The following is a 21526-nucleotide window of genomic DNA, read 5'->3' on the forward strand; positions in this document are numbered from 1 at the left end:
TTATACTAAGTATAAAAATCCAAACATTATATCTGTACTGTTGAATTAATGAATTCCAAGATAATCCATAATATTTCCATTTAAACAAACTCCTCAAAGCTACCTGTGGAAGAACATGGTTTGTCAAAGAATTCCACTGTTAAGTTTGTAACATTTACTACTAAAAGATTTATATTTGCTTCATTAAGTAGTTACTGTAAGAAGAATGACCCTTTGACGTTGCAAAGGTTTGGGGAAGCCACCTGTATAATTGTTCCTGCAAAATAGTTGCAAAAACATGTTCACACAATCGAGTCCAAAACAGAACTGCCCTATTATCCACAAGATGGCAGCTTTAAAGGCCAGTAAGGGAAGTGATGTCATCAGGACCGAAACCGGAAGTGATGTTGTTGGCTTCCCCAGAGCCGGGCGGGATTTTCCTAGAATGGTCTGCAAAAGATCGAGAGGGAGAATTAGTGCACTTCGCCACTCCCTGGTCCAGCATGGAATTACATGTACTCAAGCCCTTTAAGTTGTCTCCTAAACACGCGTGTGTGACATTACAAAAAAGATTACTAAAAAGAATTACTTAATAAATGAGTCAAATTATTTCAAGCTTAAAATGTCCAAATTCTCAGGGTTTTAATTTCCCAAACCTGCCCCTTCTTTTTTAACATTTCTTCCAATGTTAAAGCATTCTATGTGAAATCAAACATGTCAGTTTTACACAAATTCTTTATTTCAGAACCCATGTTAAAGGTCCTTTGTTTTGATGTTTGCAACGTTTCTTATGTGAGTAATCACACTTTGTTATTTCTTATACCTGTGTGCTGTAAAAACAATTACTCTCATTACCTGTACTTAAAAAACAAGTAACCATGAAACAGCATTACAGTGTCCAATGTACCATTTACATACAGTATATGATGTGCACTTTCGCTTTGGGTTATACTGGTTTGCCATCAAAAACCAAATGAGTGACACAAATTCAGTGTTTGTTGATTTCAATTTAGTAATGAAGTACGGTATGCTATTTTGCTTGTCCTGCTAACTACGTGTTTTGACTATTATGCATTTCTGTTAGCACAGTTCATGTCACATTACAATGGAGATGTCCCTTGTCTTCTGAAGCACTGAAACACTAAATAAATTTTATTTTGGAAATAACACATCAAGTTGCTCATATCATCACCAGTGTAGACAAACCAAAAAGCCACTTTGTTTGACTCTGGCCTTGATGTTTCCTTGCCACAACTGTTGGTAGCCCTCCCAGTCCTCTCACGTTCTGCAGTCCTATATATATGTGGATGTGTGTGAGGTCTTCCCTGCAACTCTGTAATGTATATGCTAGTTTGAAAAGGATGGATACTTGGACTGATGGATATCAATGGAAGTGCTCACACAAACAGTGAACAAATGCAAAGTCTCCGTTCACATGTAGGAAAATATTTAAAAGCAATTAATCTCATTATCAGTTTATCTCATATATTCAGATATGGGGATGGATATTTGAGAAGTAAACCGCAAGAAAATGATTATATTTTTATATTATGTACATTAAAGAACCATCAACAACAAATCAAATCAAATTAATAATATATTGAACAATTATTATAAAAGTAAAGTTGAATAACTTGGACTCTGCAGCTGCATGAATAAAAAATTACCATTTCTGGTAAGCGGAAATACTGTAGCTCAAAAGTTGATAGAAATCTACGTTTTGTACCTAATACTTATATGCAACATTTGGTTGAGCTAAGTGAAAGCGTCCTCAGGTTATCGTGTTTACACACGCACACAAACACACAGACAGACACATGGACATAATTTCAAAAATAGTATTTTTGGACTCCGGAAGGTTTAAAACGTTGAGATTCATCACAATCTCAAGGTCTAAATTTTGAATGATTACAATACTTTCCCTATACTTTGTATACAAGAAAGTAAAAAGCAAGTACCATTACATTTTCAGAACTTTGGTATTGACTTAGTACTGAAAAAATGTTTTATATGACATCCCTAAGTAGATCCACCAAAGCATTGTTTTAGCTTACATGAGCTCCATTATCAGACAGGGACTCCTTAAATCTTATGATCTCTTCCCCAGGAAGAAAGCCTTCAGCGGAAAGCATAGGTAAAATGTGTAAGCCTCTAGAAGGGGGTCGATTTTTATGGACATAAGCACCCTTTTCCCCTGAAGCAGGAAAGCATGGGCTGGAATAGAGGATGAGCGATGCTAAAACAGGCAGGAATGAACAAGGGGAGTCAGCCCTGTGCTACGAGATCCTATTGGTCTGAGAAGTACATCAAGAAAGCCAGACTAGCCTACATGTAGGCTGGCAAAAACTCTGTCTCTGACATTTTTCATCCTGAAGTGCTGTCATATGCAGATGGCATGCTGGGTCAATGGTCATGTTGGACAACATCAGCTCAGAAACCAATCAATATACTAAGACAGACAGTCACCAGGTAGATGAACTGATTGTTATCCAGGATGTATTGGTATCATTGTCACACTCATTTTTGCCTTGCTTATATTTTCATTTCAACTGGAACTCTTAATCTATGTATCAATAAATGTGTGACTTTCTTTCTTTCCTGTTTTGATACTCTAACTGTCAGGGGTTACAGATGTAAATGAAAGGCAGACATACTGAAGTACAAAAACAGTCAACTCTGACAGATATTATATTTCAACCACGGTTCCTCTTATGGCTGGGGTTCAAGTTCTTGTTTTATGTGTTTGTTTTACATTTTTGATGTATTCATATCCAATCCCAGACAGCACAGGGCGCAAGGCAGGAAAAAAAATCCCAGGCAGGGCGCCAACCCATCGCAGATTTGTCAATATTGCTTTTGTTTATAACTTTTATTATTCTTTACCTTTTATGTATCTGTCTTCACAACTTTGTTATTTTCTTTGTGTTTTGTTGGTGGTTCACCAAGAGGCAGGGCTACATGACCATCATGGTAAAGGACTGCCCTCAGCCATATAAAGACGAACCAATTCACAGTCCCCTGTGGTTCGTTCATTGTATGTGCTGTTGGTTGGTGTACAAACCCCTGCCCCCCCCATTTTTGCTATTGTAAATTCTTTGTATTTACTGGTTAATTTGATTTTTTTTGCTCTGTTTAAGGATTTTGACTTACAAATTGGCACTTGGTTACTATAGATTGTCTTTTATAGCAACTCCCTTTTTCTTCTTTTAAGCATTTTGCTGTTTTTTCCTTTTTTTGATAAAATCTTAATTTTTATAAAGATTCCTTATAGGACTTGTCTCTGCTCCAGCTGGAGTAACATTCTGCCCCAGAGAGACATTTTCAAGAGGTTTGCTTGTTTTTTTTTATGCTTATTTCCTTTTTAAGTCCTAGTTGAGCCTTAAGCCTCCCATTTTCCTGGGTCAGGCTTGCCTTGGGTGACATCTAGGGGGGTATTTTCCGTACGTCGCTTAAATCATCTGAGATCAGATGCCTCATCCTGGATGAGTTAATGCCAGTGAAACTCATCCAGATAAGTTGGTTTTTCAAACGCAGCCATGTAGTAGATTAGAAAACATGATCAGCTCTTTGATCGGCTGCAACAAAATGACGAAAGAACGGGCACCTTTTTTTTTTACACAAGTGGAGCAGGACCTTTTAATCGAAGGACATGAAGAATTTCAAGATTTAATATGCACAAGTGATAACACTGCAAAAGCAGCCCAAACCAGAAAAGACGGATGGCAAAAAGTGGCTGACAAATTAAACGTGTGTGCATTGTACTTATTGAAAGCAACGTTTCATTTCCTATGTGTCATATTAATTATTATTTAATATGTCATAATTCCAGATCAAACGTGAGCACAAGGAGAACAAGGGAACAGGTTAAAGAGAAGTACAAGAATATACTTCAAACTGGTAAATATTGGTATATAACTATTTAAAGAATTGTTGACATAAAGAATCATATATAATGTAAAGAACATTAATTTTAAAGCTAATATAAAGGCAGACAAGCAAAAAACAGGTGGAGGTCCACGCGGTCCAGACCTCACCCCTGCAGAAGAGTTGGCTCTCCAGCAACATGCCCATCGCCCTGTTTCTGAGGGCATTACAGTGGGAAGCTCCTCCTCAGAACCAGTGGCAGGATGCAGTGGTCACTTCATTTCAGGTAAAGGATGGTCATTGCATATATTTGTCCTCCATGTGTGCTATAGGTATGTTCCATATAGCCCTCTTTTTTGTTGGGTCAGTTGCAGGGAATGTCATATCCCTTGAACCTGTGTCTGACCAACAAGATATTGACGAAGGTCAAATATTTCATGAAGACACTGTGTCTGATTATTCATCAGGAGGAGAGGTACATTTTCCAAATAATGTTTGATCAAACTCCACTCTGATCAGTCCCATGTGCCCCAGTCACATTTGGAAATCCTGGTAATGAGAATGTTCGGCTGATTGAGATTCTTTACTGAACTGTGGGTGTTTTAGCCTGTGTATTACCTACCTGCAATGGCATGAAACGCCTCTTTTATTGTCTGCACACACAGGTGTCCAGGAAACACAATGAAAACCTGAAGGAAATGTTTCAGAGCCAAACAGACTTTACGAATTGCCTGGCAAACTACATTTTTAGACAGATTTTCCGCATCGCCTACAGTATATAAAAAAGTGCCGCTTGCAAAAAACCTCAAAACAATGCCTACTGTCTGTGTGGTTGTGAGAGCCCGACTTCGCCGAGTTTGACTTCGAATATAAGGTCCTAATAAATCTTTGAGGTACAATATTCCCCCTCGGCTAAAGCGGTATCTTTTGAAAAGAATTTCCTCCGGGAGCAATAAAGGATCTTGCCGATCGCGCAAACCCCTCTCTATGTGAAATTCTCTTCTTATAATTTGCGCACCGATATCAATTGGTCGCTCATTCATGAACGGTGAAGCCCTGACTGAATTAATTCCACGCACGGACACTCATTAAGTGTGTGAGCTAATCCTTGTTTACATCGAACAAACCTGCTCCGAGCAGGTTTAGGGATTAGGATGTGTTGCTATGACAACACATCCAGCAAGAGTTTCGAAAAACCGACAGATCCAAGGTCATGCCAAATCGTCAACAATTACATCCGGCTAAACGAGTAATCCACGTACGAAAAATACCCCCCTGTTCTGTGGGTTTTTTAGAGGCCTCACCCCTTTGCTATTTATGGAGTCAGAATCACAACAACAGTGACCAGGCTTGTAGTAGTAAACCAATAAGGGCTGTAGATGGGATTTGGGGCATTCTGTTTAGGCATACATAATAAGGAAGGGAAAAGAGGGTCACCCTGGGACCTTATCACGCCAAACCAAAAACTGAAGGTGTTACTTTGAAAATTTTCCGTAGCTTTGTTGATTTCAGTGAGTGTTTATATAATTGGCAAATAAATATGAAACTTTGAAATGATTCCTTTGTGTCAAAGCAGAAGGCAAGAAAGAGGAAGATTCCTAAGGCACTACTCTTCAGACATAAGGTATTTATGAATTGTACCGCAGTATTTAGAAGAACTCAACTCATAGCAAGCTGAGACAGCAAGCACAGAGAACAAAAAATTGCAATATATATCGATCAGATCTGAAGGAAACTTTGATTTCTTGAAGTAAATCAGTGTTAATTTTGAAGAAATTTCCTTTAATATTGTCTTTTGTGATGTCTGTTGTGTTTTGGTGTGATATACTGTTGTGGGATTTATTTCTGCAGTATTTTCTACACATTGTTATTTACTTCTGCATTAATCTACTCCTCAGTTAAACACACACCATTTTTAGAGAGCAAAAGGTTCTTTGCATTCATCTTTCTTAAACAGGTAAGAGTTACACTCATCTCATTCTTTCTTCATTGCTAATGTGTGCCAGTAGAGGAGTGCAGGCTGGGCTCATGGTAGCGCTCTGGGGTTGGTAGACATCCTCTACTTGTTAGGCTCAGGTAGCAACTCACCACCTCCTAAAATCAGGTCTGGAGAATGCAAGCAGCATTCACTGGTGTCATTTTAAAAACAAAGGACAGATTTCTCTGTTTGGGTTGTATTGCAAAACCAAATTTATCAAGCAAGATTCAGAGTGTGTCTGCATTTATTTGACATTGTTTTACTTATAAGAGGTAAAGAGACCATTAAAATCAATTAAGACTTTGTTGCTTTTCTCTGCACCAAAAACTGTCATGAATCAGTGCTCACCTTAAAATGTTTTAAAAATACAAGCTGTGTTGTGATCAGACCATCAGTGAAGAGCCATGACAGCTGTTGTGACATGAAATTTTGTATATAAGTTTGTATGTTGTGAAAGGTGCTATATAGCGCCCAACCCGGCACAGACTGAGGCAGAGGCACGTACTTAAATAAAACACTCTTTTATTTTTCTTCAGCCATGGGGCACGCCTTCCCCGTGTCCCACAAGCCCAACACAGTCCCAAAACCACTCACAATAACCACAACAATCGTTCTGGCACCACCACTCCTCCTCAGGCTTAGTCCCCCTCCTCCCGACTCTGGCTCTCTGAGTGGTGGTGGCTAGCCATTTCTATACCCCACCCAGAAGTGTTCCAGATGCTTGACCACCTGGTCCTAATTGCAGCCTAACTGCAGACCAGCCGGGCTGCAGACTCCATGCAGCTCCCCCTAGCGGCCATCTGAGCCCCCAACCAGGCTGTGGAAGACTCCATCTCCGAGGGTGCCATGCGCCAGGTTAGGGAATCATCATCCGCCAGGGAGGCTGCCACCAAGCGTCCTGGGAGAGGTATTGAAGTGCCAATGGCTGCTCCCCCGGAACAGATGCAGCAGATGCATGGGACCCGGCTGTTCTTCACAATGTCTTTATCTGTAAATCAGACAAAGCAAATGCAATGGTGTTTCAGGATTTCACTGATAAGAACAATAGTGCTTTCATGTCTAACAGTCTTTAGGTCTGACTCAGAAAGTGAAGTTTATGGCAGGGTTGGTGGAAATGCCTCATTCAATGGAGCAACACCTGGACGGAGGCCACACTGCCTGACTGGCAAGCTTTACTCAACACTTGGTTTTGGGGGCAGGTGTGATGTATTGGGATGAGTTGTACTGTTGTACAGTATATCTGTTTGGGATTAGTCTGAAATCAGAAGTCATTCTGTACCATGACACCCTATTGGCCTTAGAAAGTATAAATTTGGTCACTTTACCACTTGCCATCTCTCTCTTTTACACCATTGCCATGAAGGAGGACACAATGAAGAACACAGCTCAGCAGCCATATTGAGATGCACGCAGCCTGTCTTGACGAAATGATGAATTGACCAGAGAATTTAAGAAACTAACAAGTTTGTATGCTGCCTGAAACAACACATCAGCATTTATCAGGTTGTATGGTTGCCAATATTCACTTGTACTTTGCTTATTGCTATTATTTATGAATATTATCAATAATACATTATTTGAAGTTGTAAATGAACTGCCTCTTGTCATTACTCTATGTAATTGCCGGAGGTTATATGTAGATGTAGAAGAGAAGGTGGGGAGAAGTAATAAAGTAAAACACCCCATAAACAGTGGTAAGTCAATGGGATTTAAGGCCACACATTAAAGAATACAAATTTGGGAAAGTAGAGTAACATAGAGTTTTACCTCAATAAAACAATAGCTAGCTGCAAGTATACTTATAAAAACTAACCACTAATTGATACTCTCTCCAAACTTTTACAAATACCCCTATCATGGTAGCTTGTGTTTCATTCAAGGGGATGATGAACTCACCCTGGCTGCCACATATCTCACATCATGCATTGGCTGATTAGATTGCCACTCCTGATAGCACAGCACACAGTAATGGCTGTGGAATGAGCCCTGAGAATTATGTGTTTTTGAGATGCCCTCCACTACATTAAACCAATCTGTACAGGAATGTATATATTCTATAGGTGGAGATGACAATTAGGCTTGTTGTTTTTTGTTTGGGGCCAATGAGGGTTTGGGTGGTGAGATAAGGTTGGGAACCATAATAAACAATGGCATTTGTTAATGTCACAACTGTAATGCTACATATTTGCATCATACTCCAAGTCAAGTACAGTAATCCCTTGCTATATCGCGCTTCACCTTTCGCGGCTTCACTCTATCGCGGATTTTATATGTAAGCATATTTAAATATATATCGCGGATTTTTTGTTGGTTCGCGGATTTCTGCGGACAATGGGTCTTTTAATTTCTGGTACATGCTTCCTCAGTTGGTTTGCCCAGTTGATTTCATACAAGGGACGCTATTGGCAGATGGCTGAGAAGCTACCCAACTTACTTTTCTTTCTTTCTCTCTCTAGCGCTGACTTTCTCTGATCCTGACGTAGGGGGATTGAGCAGGGGGGCTGTTCGCACACCTAGACGATAGGGACGCTCGTCTAAAAATGCTGAAAGATTATCTTCACGTTGCTACCTGTGCAGCTGCTTTCTGAAGCGACATGCTGCACGGTGCTTCGCATACTTAAAAGCTCGAAGGGCACGTATTGATTTTTGCTTGTTTGTTTTTCTCTATCTATCTCTCTCTCTGTCTCTCTCTCTCTCTCTCTCTCTCTGCTCCTGACGGAGGGGGTGTGAGCTGCCGCCTTCAACAGCTTTGTGCCGCGGTGCTTCGCATACTTAAAAGCAAACAGCACTATTGATTTGTTTGCTTTCCTCTGTCTTTCTGACAGACTCTGCTCCTGACGCGCACTCCTTTGAAGAGGAAGATATGTTTGCATTCTTTTAATTGTGAGACAGAACTGTCATCTCTGTCTTGTCATGGAGCACAGTTTAAACTTTTGAAAAAGAGACAAATGTTTGTTCGCAGTGTTTGAATAACGTTCCTGTCTCTCTACAACCTCCTGTGTTTCTGCGCAAATCTGTGACCCAAGCATGACAATATAAAAATAACCATATAAACATATGGTTTCTACTTAGCGGATTTTCTTATTTCGCGGGTGGCTCTGGAACGCAACCCCCGCGATGGAGGAGGGATTACTGTACCATAAATTGCTTGGAACATAAAGTTACAAAATAAATTAAATCACATTTAACTTTGCTAAATATATTCAGTTAAACTCAAATATTTGACAACTAGGGGGTGGCAAATCACCACAATGGATACTAAAGTTTTAAAAGCATCGGAGTACAATATTTTTAAAGGTAATCGGAAAAGAACATCAGTGAAACACATACTATTAGAGATATAAAGACGTCAAGGAGGAGGTGAGGTGTGTTAACTACAGCAAGGGGGAAATAAATGACACAAGAAAGGCTATTAATCATAGAAATTTTCACATTTGAAAAAGTGGAAAACCTCCAAGTAGCCAGTGGGTGAAATACTGCATGCTAATCAAGGGGTCCTTTTAGTGCTAAAGTTTTGGCTCAACTCTGAGATTGTAATCAGATAATATGAAATATGCAACACATTAATTATGGAGAGTGTTACAAGTTAGGATTTACATATCTTAAATACAGCAGACGAATCACATCTTACACACATAATAACACAGAATGTCTACCCTTTTGTGACAAATCTATGCTTAGATTATGTGCAATGTACAAATGGCTATTTCATCATGTAGAATAATTGAGTGATTGCCTAGTTTGAACCAAATCACCACCCTGGTGCAGAACAACACTGTATTGTAAGTTAGTTAAGAACACAGAAGGGAAAAATTAGGTCATGTCAGTGATAAATCCACGTTCCCAAGCTACAACAGCAACTGGTGGTAACAGCAAACTCAGACACTTTCTGCATCACTGAGATTAAGCAAGCAAGAGCTGCAAGGGACTTGTATTTGCACTTTGTACCCAAATGTCTCTTTTATAGATGGTGTGTTGTGTTTGTAAATGTCTCAACAGTAAAGAGGTTTCATCCTACCATTGTATAATGCCTCCCCACTGACTACACCCTGGAGTTTAGAATTGTCTTTATCGTCTATAAACGAAAACCCACACTAAATGAATTTTTCTATTTTTAATAATATGTAAAACTGAACATTATTTTTTACTGTTTTACACCAAAGTGTGTTAGGCGTGACCTGAGAGGTATCCTGGGGCCTCATGTATAAACGGTGCGTACGCACAGAAATGTTGCATACGAACCTTTCCACGCTCAAATCGCGATGTATAAAACCTAAACTTGGCGTAAAGCCACGCACATTTCCACGGTAACTCATTCCTTGGCGTACGCAATTTATCCGCCCGGTTTTGCAGACTGGCGGCACCCAGTGTCAAAGCAGTGCTACTGTTCCTGTGTGATCACCCTTTCATTCTTAAATCCACATTCCTGGCGCGGCTTTATAAATACACTGAAATTAACTGCATATTGTTTATTAGTGTAATGCATCTGATTGTAATTAACCTGTAGCAATATAATGGTCCAGGGAATAGCCATAGTATTCCAAATACCAGAACTGCTTTAGCGTTGTAACTCTCACTGCATCTTCTTTCAGCTGATCCCGTTAAGGGTTGCCACAGCAGATCATCTTTTTCCACATTACTCTCACTGCACCACTCGGAGTATTTATATCACTGTATCTGAGTGGGAAATCACAGCAGCAGCTGATTGGAAAGAGAATTATTGGTACACAGAATGAAGCAGATGCTGCCTGAGCCACAGCAAACGCTTTAGTCCCTGTACGGACTTCGCGGTTTAGAAACAGTTTAATCCCAAGAACTCTAAACACACTAAATCAGTCCATCAAGTGCTCCTTGTAGAAATATTTGGACTTATAAGTACAATTACCTCACTGTAAACTTGCACTACAGTTATAATATTGCACAACCTGCGCCACTTTATAAAGCGCATATTTACATGTGATGACGGTATTCATTTCTAAGACGAAATGCAGCAAAACATGTTGATTATATTATACAGATAAAACTTTAACTTCATTTAAATAATCTGTATTGTTAATAATTAAACATGTGAGGACACGGTACCGCAGCGCTAGCTAGTTCAGTAATTGTTCCTGCCTTGCTCTGTATTCTTGCTGGTGCTGACGCGACACTGGAAAGATAGACGGATATAATAATTAAACACGTACTACTAAGATATTTCAATGTTCCTTAAAAGTTTTGAAGAATCGAAGTTCTAAGCTTACAGATGGCTTCACGTCTATTACAGAGCTTATTGTGTGGCGATTGAGTTTTTGGAGAAAGAAAAGTAAGGACAGGAATTGGAGGTTAGTACGTTTGAAAGAGACAGTACTGCTGTGATAAATTATTTAACTGAAGGTTGCGCATGGCGCAGCAAGCCTCTTGCGTGAGACATGAACAAGCACTGCGCCACCGTGTTCCCATGTTTAATAACATGCTTTCATTCCTATCATCATGAAAAAGATATCACGTATACATCTCAGTATTTTAATTATTCAGAGAGCTGTAATATCACAAATGTAATGGATTATGTGTCCTGTCGGAGAAAGAGAAAGCCCGTTTAAAAAGCAGGTAGTGATTCACACACACAGAGCACATAGAAGATCAAATACAGAACAAAGCATTTAACATGCCACTTTAGTTACAATGGGATTTGAGAAACTAGTAAATTAAACGATTTTAAGATGAAGTTTATGATGTTCTACTTTAATGGCAAAATAAACTACGTGATTAAAGTGGAAATTTCGAGATTAAAGTTGACATTTCGTGCTTTTTTCCCCACTGTGTGCCTTTTTTTTGTCTATACCCTAATAAGCTTTCATATGACACTCAGACAGTGGGCTACGACTCGCTTTTTCCCGGCGACTTTGATATGTGATTTCTTTTTTATTTCGGGCACTGTGCGACTTTGTGAAGTTGAGCCTTCGAGTTTCTCCGACACTCTGTCACTCGATCAGCTTCCTTTTGTTGATTATACCACAGTTTAAACCAACAAATAGTACGTTTTTCCTTTGCCTCCACTTGGTATTCGCTGAAATTCTTATATTTTCCCCTGTGCTTTTCCCATTGTCTTTTCACAGAAGGCTATTTATATTGATTTGCATATTCAAAGAGGCGTAATTCTGGGAGGAGTTGGGGCGGGACAGAAGGCGCGTGCACGTGCGTTACTTTTCACGCAAATCGGGATTTATGGAGTGGAAGAACGTGAAAGTATGCGTGCGCACAGATTCCTGCATCTGGATTTTTCTGTGCGTACGCACAATCCCGCTTTTGTGCTTACGCCATGTTATAGTGTGAGTTCTACGCACGGCGTTATACATGAGGCCCCTGGTGATTGATTACTTTCCACATTGTGTTTCAGCCTTTTACTGTGCCAGTTTTCAAGCATTAACCCATATTGGATAATACACAAATAAAATAATTAATCGGATGACAAAAACTACCGTATAGCGAAACATTCAAAAAAACTCACTCGTACACTGCTTACTGGATTAACTGAGCTGCTGGTCGAGGTGCCCGCTTATCTGCTCTCCATGGAGTTTTAAAAGCATTGTGGTGGAGGAGTCGGCGCCAGTGCCTGCCTTATGGCACTCAAATGTTCTCAAAGTAGACAAGAGTGCGATTTCAGCCTGAACAGTGCTATGCCACTGAGCAGGTGTGATGTATTTTGTTAATCACCACAGACTTTTGAGGGAGGGCCTCCTCTCCACACACCTCTATGAATAACAAAGCAAGGTGAACGTGGGCTTTTCTCAAGGTCAGATAAAGAATAAACCCCCAATCCAGCGTGACAAGAGATCAAGTATTGCTTCTTCTACAAAGATCTACTAAAATCTCGGTATTCCTAGCAAAGATCCAAAAGAATTGGATTTGAGGAATTTTTCAAACTTGTTGGTTTCTTGAATTTGTATCACCAGTCATGCAACCAGTTGTCTAGAGGATTTAAACTGCAAAAAGTTGCCACTCTGTTGTTTGGTGTCTTTGTGTGTTCCATACAGAACATGGACTAGAGAAAGGAAGGGAGAGAGTTGTTTGAGAAGATTAGAAAGAAAATGATGCACCAGCATGTAGAAGACCATCTCCAAGCAACCTTCTGCAAATATTATGAAGAAGTTTAAGGTCCATGGGATTGTAGTCAACCTCCCACAAGGAAAATCAACCCCAGAATAGGCAGAAGGAAGGTGAGAATGGCAGACAAACCAAGGGCAAAATCCAAAGGGATACAAGCCGAACTCCAAGGACAAGGTTCATCAATGTTTGAGAACACTGTTTTTGTCTTGGTACAGTTCTCTATTCCTCTCCTTTCCCCTTTTGTATTATTAATGTGTAGCCTTTGTCAGAATGTCTCAAATCCCTTAGACTTACCACTGTTTATAAGGTATTGTACTATATAACCTCTCCCTACCTTCCCTTGTACATTTATACCCTCAGGCAATTAGGTTTAGTAAAAGACAAGCAGGAGTTAAATTACACTTTAAATGATGTTTTATTGATAATATTCACAAATAATAACAATAAGAAAAGTACATGTAAATATTGGCAACCATACAACCTGATAAATGCTGTTGTGTAGTTTCAGGCGGCACACACACTTGTAGTTACTTTAAATGTCTCCAGTTAAGGTATCATTTATGATCAGCATTCTTCAGAACAGGTCTCATTCCTGTCTCAATATGGCTGCCAAGCTGTCGTCTTCACTGTGTTGTCTATTTCAGTTCATGGTGTGTGAGATGTGTCTTCATCAGACAGTGTAAGAGGGAGAGGGAGGGGAAAAGCAAGCAAATTTCTAGACTCTCTGTCCAAACCCTACAGCCAATAGGGTGGTGTTGTACTTAATGGCTTCTGATTTAAAAGCAAACAGGCAACTTTAGACCAATAGAAGTTTGGTGCAACACAAGGGTTTCACACTTGCCACCAAAACCATTTGTTAAGGTGAAGCTTGCCAGCCAGGTAGTTGGCCTCCATCCAGTGGCTGATTGAGAGAGTCCTGCATAGAATCACTTGCCAAACTTGTTTAAGGCATTTCCACCAACCATTCCGTAAAATCACAAAGACTCACTTCTAAAAAGGGTTCTTAACCATCAAACCATTGCTTTTCTTATCAGTGATATAACACTAATCTCTAAGTTACAAATAAAGATACACAAAACATTTATCAACTTATATACAAAATTTCACACCACAGCACTCCACCCCTGATAAATGTTTTGTACAATGTCTTTATAATATAATTAAATAGTCTTATTTGTTTGAGGAGTTTGTTGTACACATAGCTGGGAAAATCAATAGCAGTATTTAATAAACACCTAGAGGAATTTATTTTATAATTTTGAATGCAGTTCAGTCTTTCAGCTGCTCACATTAATATTCCGCTCTCATTCCTTATGTCAGCTCATGAAAAAATAGTTGCCCTTACTAAACCTATTTATTTGGCTTTATCTGAGATGTGTTGGGTGACGTGATGTTAGCAGTTTGTTTTTTTTTTCTGCATCAGCAGATGGTTCTTTTTTGGATATCTGATGTAGTGGAGTTCAGTGTAAGGGTTGGGGACTTTTTTTTGTCTTTTTAAATTTTGTGACAATTATCATTTGCATGTTTCCATTTTTATTTAAAATCAATAAAAAATTTTAACAAAAAATACTTTTAGAATTCATTTCACTTCCTTCACTACCTTTGTAGATCCTCAACTCCCCTTCCCCCATCACTGGAAGTCCAAGACTTCCCTGAAGACTTAAGCTCATGTACTACCCTGCTGATACCTGTTGTGTTGGGAAAGCTGGAAGCTGTTTCACCATTTTCTCTGTTGTCCTTCCACCAATCGATTACATTCTGCATCCTTGCCACTACAGTATTGATCCTTTGTAACATTAATTACAATTAGTGTCCCATTCTGCGTGCAATATGACACTTTAGGAGCACAGCTCACTTTCACTGCATATTTGATGACACAAATAATCTCTTATGATCCACAAAAATATCAGAATGGTAACAATATTAATCAGCGATATCACCAAAATATTTATGAAACAGGAACTGCACAGTTTGCATTTGTATGCAGTTTAATGGGACTGGCACCAAAATTCCTTTTGCAGGTGTAACACGAATGTAAGTTTAATGTCACTGTGCTCTTTGCAAATTGTTTTATGGATTCATTCACACGTGCAGGCCAAGTATGGCACACAGGGGCTAGGCTGCATTTAGAAACCACTAGTCTAGCAGTTTTGGAGAATGAGACAACTGCAGGGTAGGCATTGTGCTATTCCTGTATATTTGGAGGTGGGGTTGCGTCCTTTCCTTTCCTTGTTTGGAGACCAGAGAGAGCCTGCACGTGGAGCAGACAGTATATAAGGCTTGGACTGCTGCCAAAACACTTTGAAGCCAATGGACGGACGGATGAGTGATAGCGTGATTCGTCCCGAAAATCCTTCCTGTGCAGCGGACGAAAAATGGCAGACTCTGTACAGTAATCCCTCTTCCATCGCGGGGGTTGCGTTCCAGACTCCCCCGCGAAAGGTGAAAATCCGCGAAGTAGAAACCATATGTTTATATGGTTATTTTTATATTGTCATGCTTGGGTCACAGATTTGCGCAGAAACACAGGAGGTTGTAGAGAGACAGGAACATTATTCAAACACTGCAAACAAACATTTGTCTCTTTTTCAAAAGTTTAAACTGTGCTCCATGACAAGACAGAGATGACAGTTCAGTCTCACAATTAAAACAATGCAAACATATCTTCCTCTTCAAAGGAGTGCGTGTCAGGAGCAGTGACTGTCAGAGAGATAGAGAAAAGCAAACAAATCAATAGGGCTGTTTGGCTTTTAAGTATGCGAAGCACCGCGGCACAAAGCTGTTGAAGACGGCAGCTCACACCCACTCCGTCAAGAGCAGGAAGAGAGAGAGAGACAGAGTTTGTTTTTCAGTCAAAAATCAATACGTGCCCTTCGTGCTTTTAAGTATGCGAAGCACCGTGCAGCATGTCGTTTCAGGAAGCAGCTGCACAGAAGGTAGCAACGTGAAGATAATCTTTCAGCATTTTTAGACGAGCGTCCGTATCGTCTAGGTGTGCGAACAGCCCCCCTGCTCAATCCCCCTACGTCAGGATCAGAAAAAGTCAGCGCAAGAGAGACAGAAAAGTAAGTTGGGTAGCTTCTCAGCCATCTGCCAATAGCGTCCCTTGTATGAAATCAACTGGGCAAACCAACTGAGGAAGCATGTAACAGAAATTAAAAGACCCATTGTCTGCAGAAATCCGTGAACCAGCAAAAAATCCGCGATATATATTTAAATATGCTTAGATATAAAATCCGCGATAGAGTGAAGCCGCAAAAGGTGAAGCGCGATATAGCGAGGGATCACTGTAGATCAAGATCCCACCTTGATATTGTCATGCTATTATGGCTTCCCTTCTGTAATGCCACGTAAATCGTCAGTAAAGAAAGCTAAGTTATATTTCTTCTCTTATGTGATTCTTTTTCCGCCGTATCACTATAGGAGGGATATTGCCTTTTACATTATATCTATATAGTTTCTGGTTACTTAAAACGCCACAATTTAAAAGAACTTATTCCAATTAGGGAGCTTTTGCTTCTAAAAGGAAACAGCAGGTGAGTTTACATTTGTGAAAACAAAGTTCAATGAAAAGAGGTTTTTGGGATTTTAAAGGTTTTAGGGTGGTTTTTGTTCTTTTCTGCAGCAACATAGTGCAAGTATTCAATACCATATGGATAATATCAACTTTATTCATGCTGCTAGTTCATGTCATCATGTCTGGCTGTGACATACTGCATGTTTTCCCCATAAACACTGAATTGCATCATTGTGCATATTATTGTATTATGCATACAACAAAAAAGTCTCATTATGTAGAAAGTCATTCCCTCACTGTTATATAGGAACTGCCTTTTCCGATTTCATATTGTGACAGAAAATGAGTCCATGGATTATCTTTTCACTAGAGACATTACTTAAATACTAAATGACAGACGGTGGCACGGTGGCGCAGTGGGTAGCACTGCTGCTTCGCAGTTGGGAGACTTGGGGACCTGGGTTTGCTTCCCAGGTCCTCCCTGCGTGGAGTTTGCATGTTCTCCCCATGTCTACGTTGGTTTCCTCCGGGCGCTCCAGTTTCCTCCCACAGTCCAAAGACATGCAGGTTTAGGTGGATTGGCGATTCTAAATTGGCTGTAGTGTATGCTTGGTGTGTTTGTGTGTGTCCTGCAGTGGGTTGGCACCCTGCCCGGGATTGGTTCCTGCCTTGTGCCCTGTGTTGGCTGGGATTGGCTCCAGCAGACCCCCGTGACCCTGTGTTTGAATTCAGCGGGTTGGAAAATGGATGGATGGATGGACAAATGACAGACAGACACATTTGATTATCAGCTACTACTGAACTGTTCAAAAAACACCAGCACTGCAGTAATTTTTTAATGCATATGCATATAATGCATAAAACACTTATTGCAATATCTCATGTCTGTCTGCGTGAAACCACTCAGATTGGCCCAAGCTGAGAATGCAACAAGGACCATGCCTTCCACTAATAACAAGGACAGGATAGGATTACAGTTTTCTGAATGCTGATTATAACACGAGCTGGTGTATACACACGAAAGACTGAGCGCTCAATACTGTTTGTCCTGAAAAGATGCTTTTGCTTCCATGTATCTTCTCACACTAGGATTGCAGTCTTTAAGATTACTGTCACCTTTTGTTTTTCCATCATACAATAAATTCTTTCTTTCTAAGTTCTTACTTATTTGTATAGTTGTAACATATTACATGTGTTTTAACTAATATTAATAACTACAAGAATTTATTTCAGTTCATTTTCTCCTTTCATAGGTTAATATTAATGCTGATTTTATACTAATAGCAGGTACTTTTTATTAATAGAAATTTTTCAGTTGCTAATTATTGTCCACTACTCTATTAGGTATACTTTCAAAAATGATGTTTAAGAATATTGAACAAAAGATAGTGAAAGACCCTCCACCAGTAACACACATCAGTCAATGCCATTTCACATCACTTGAATTGCAGTCTCCTGTGCATGAATGCTATTGAACCACTAAAAGTCTCAGTGAGCTCTGCTTTTACTCCATTATAAAATGCTGTTAAAAAGGACATATTTAATGCTATCTACTAACACATGGAACTGTATTCTGTTATTGCTATATATTTTTAATTATGACTCATTGTAACAAAAATATTTGCTAAACAAAAACATAAAAACTGACTGTCAATCCTTTAGTGTGTATCTGGACCAGGCTGCCCTCAGAGCCGGTATGCAACAGAAGGTGCTGAGGGCTTTGGACATCCTGTCAGTTAAAACTTTCATGAGTTAACCTTTGTCACCAAACACAACTGAAAGTCATGCCATGCATACATTTTAAAACTCAATCTGTAGACCACAAGAAAGTTAAGTGGCACTCTTCTTATTATGAACACAGAGTAAAAGCTAATGAGATTCTAACCCAACAAATACATAAGAAAAATTTTCAAAGTGTTACACCTGAAATTAATTTTATTATACTTATAGAAACAAGTAATATACAGTATATAAGGACTACTAAAGATGCTCTACACACCAGAAAGTAAAGAAATTGAGACTATAACTAGAGATTTGTTTTAATGTAAGTTCCCCAGCCTCTGATAAAAAGTACGGACAAGCTGGATAGACCTCTATGGCTCCAAAGCTTCTGGGTGCTGTTAAATTAATACAGTGTGGAAAATGCACATAAAATCAGTAGAAATTTAGAAAAAAATAAATAAAAATAAAAAGATCCTTGTAAAACTAGACCAATTAATGCTATCTGTGTTCGTTGAAGCTAAACAAGCTTTGTACCTAAAATACTATGCCAGACGTTAATTAATGTTCTCAAAAATAAAAACCTTTTCTAAAATGTGTTTCCCTCATGCAAGTTTATTCTTGGAACAGCAATGTTAATATTTTGTCCAAAGTTCTAGCAAGTAGAACAGAAACATTCTGCCAGATTAAACTGGTCTGATGTAACCAGGGGCATCAGCAAGCCTGAAATCCCCAATCGTGAACACACACAGAGTCACGGGTTCAAATACAGGTGTGTATATTACACCACTATACTCAAAAGTAACACAAAGCACAGATCTCACCACTGCAGTGCCCTTCTCCAGTGGAGTGTTGCCTCTCTACCTCCCAGCTCCGACTCGCCTGGATAAGGGAGTGCAGTTCCTTTTATTACAGACCCGGGAGTTCTTCTAGTGCCAGGGCAATTGCCCGATGGAAGTACTTCTGGGTTACATTGAAGCCCATTACAATAGGGAGCTTGTCTTCCTGTAGTGCTGCCTCGTGGCACCCAGTGACCCCGTGCTGGGAGATGTATTCCTGCTGGCTTCCCACTGGGGACCATTATCCAGAGCTGCTGCCATCTAGCGTTCTGAGGGAGGAAAAAGCCCCCAGTGACATCTTCATTCTCAGTAGGCTGTTCGTGCACCCCTTCTGGTCCTTCTTTCCGGGTTTCATTCATTTCTCCTCCTCAACAGGGATGCCTGTTAAGAAATCATCCCCTCTTCTGGCTCGGATGCACGTCCAGCCCATGTGGCATCTACACTGGATTTGATAAAGACTGACAATTAATTTAAAACCTTTTTTTTTGCTCCTTTTGTTCTTGCCTTAATTTTTTCTGTGGATCTGTCTGAAATCGTTATCTATAATAATAAATATTATAATAATATAAATAATCTATCATTCTATTCTATTCTATTGTTTGTCCTAATATATTCCTCTCTTCCATTCCTGGACATCTTTGCATTTTGAGCTTTAAATTTCTTTGCCCCATGTTAGAGCCTGCCTTTAGAGTGTGGGTCTGGGCTGCCTGTAGTTGAGGCTTACTCAGTGAATTCAGACCTGTGCAAAGTGCTGGTCTAGTTTTTATGTTTTTTTCTTGAAAAGCTTCTTGTTCTTTCGGCTGCTCCCGTTAGGGGTCGTCACAGTGGATCATCTTCTTCCATATCTTTCTGTCCTCGTCGTCTAGTTCTGTTACACCCATCACCTGCATGTCCTCTCTCACCACATCCATAAACCTCCTCTTAGGCCTTCCTCTTCTCCTCTTCCCTGGCAGCTCTATCCTTAGCACCCTTATCTCTCCTCTGCACATGTCCAAAACAACGCAATCTCGCCTCTCTGATTTTGTCTCCCAACCGTCCAACTTGAGCTGACCCTCTAATGTCTTCATTTCTAATCCTGTCCATCCTCGTCACACCCAATGCATATCTTAGCATCTTTAACTCTTTCACCTCCAGCTCTGTCTCCTGTGCCACCGTCTCCAGCCCATATGACATAGCTGGTCTCACGAGTGTCCTGTAGACCTTCCCTTTCACTCTTGCTGATACCCGTCTGTCACAAATCACTCCTGACACTCTTCTCCACCCTGCCTGCACTCTCTTCTTCACTTCTCTTCTACAATCCCCATTACTCTGTACTGTTGATCCCAAGTATTTAAACTCCTCCACCTTCGCCAACTCTACTCTCCTCATCCTTACCATTCCACTGACCTCCCTCTCATTCAAACACATGTATTCTGTCTTGTTCCTACTGTCTTCATTCCTCTCCTCTCTTCTCATATCTCCACCTCTCCAGGGTTTCCTCAACCTGCTCCCTTCTATCGCTACAGATCACAATGTCATCAGCAAACATCACAGTCCACGGGGACTCTTGTCTGATCTCCTCTGTCAACCTGTCCATCACCATTGCAAATAAGAAAGGACTCAGAGCAGATCCCTGATGTAATCCCACCTCCATCACTCCTACTGCAGACCTCACCACAGTTACACTTCCCTCGTACATATCCTGTGCAACTCTTACGTACTTCTCTGCCACTCCCGACTTCCTCATACAATACCACAGCTCCTTTCAGTCACCCTGTCCTCTGCTTTCTCCAGGTCCACAAAGACGCAATGCAACTCCTTCTGCCACAGTGGCACAGTGGGTAGCGCTGCTGCCTCACAATTAGGAGACCCGAGTTCTCTTCCTGGGTCCTCCCTGCGTAGAGTTTGCATGTTCTCCCCGTGTCTGCGTGGGTTTCCTCCCACAGTCCAAAGACATGCAGGTTAAGTGCATTGGCGATTCTAAATTCTCCCTAGTGTGTACTTGGTGTGTGTGTGTACCCTGCGGTGGACTGGCTGCCCGGGGTTTGTTTCCTGCCTTGTGCCCTGTGTTGGCTGGGATTGGCTCCAACAGACCCCCGTGACCCTGTAGTTAGGATATAGCAGGTTGGATAATGGATGGATGGATATTAAATGAAACACAATGACAACAATAATACATATACACCACCATAGAATATATCTGTATATCCCTCCACCAAATCATCAAAGTATGAACACCATATATATAATAACAAACCCTCCCTTGCTCCTGCAACATATAAGAAACACAAAAAACAAATAACAATAATGGATGAATACTGGAATGTCAATGAACGTGAACTTGAGTCTGAGTAAATTACTGTCCTGAATATGGATGACTGATCAAGAAAAAATGGATGCATTTGAATCCCCCGAATAAAAATGGAACAATCTCACTGTGCTTCCTCGGCATATGGTGGATTATAATGTTCAGCCCCGGGGTTTCTGGCGATGATTGACCTGTCGTGAATCTGGCGGAATGAGAAACAAACAGGGTACAAGGCACAATGTGAAAAATAACTG

At 40.2% G+C, this 21526-nt stretch overlaps 1 protein-coding gene across 3 annotated transcripts in view; it reads left to right on the plus strand.

Moving 5' to 3' along the window:
- Nucleotides 1-21526, plus strand: part of LOC114661783 (interferon-induced very large GTPase 1-like) — a 45420-nt gene that overhangs the window by 14158 nt on the left and 9736 nt on the right. Inside the window, exon 1 of one of the 3 annotated variants that reach the window (XM_051934703.1) lies at nucleotides 5404-5467. The exons of 1 other annotated variant lie outside the window; for it this stretch is intronic. The gene's annotated coding sequence lies outside the window, so the exon portion shown is untranslated. Of the gene's footprint in view, nucleotides 1-5403; nucleotides 5468-21526 lie in introns of those variants that run through there. One more of the 3 variants, XM_028814982.2, reaches the window with a different exon arrangement.

Source organism: Erpetoichthys calabaricus, chromosome 12 (assembly GCF_900747795.2).
Source record: "Erpetoichthys calabaricus chromosome 12, fErpCal1.3, whole genome shotgun sequence".
NCBI classification, from domain to species: Eukaryota; Metazoa; Chordata; class Cladistia; order Polypteriformes; family Polypteridae; genus Erpetoichthys; species Erpetoichthys calabaricus.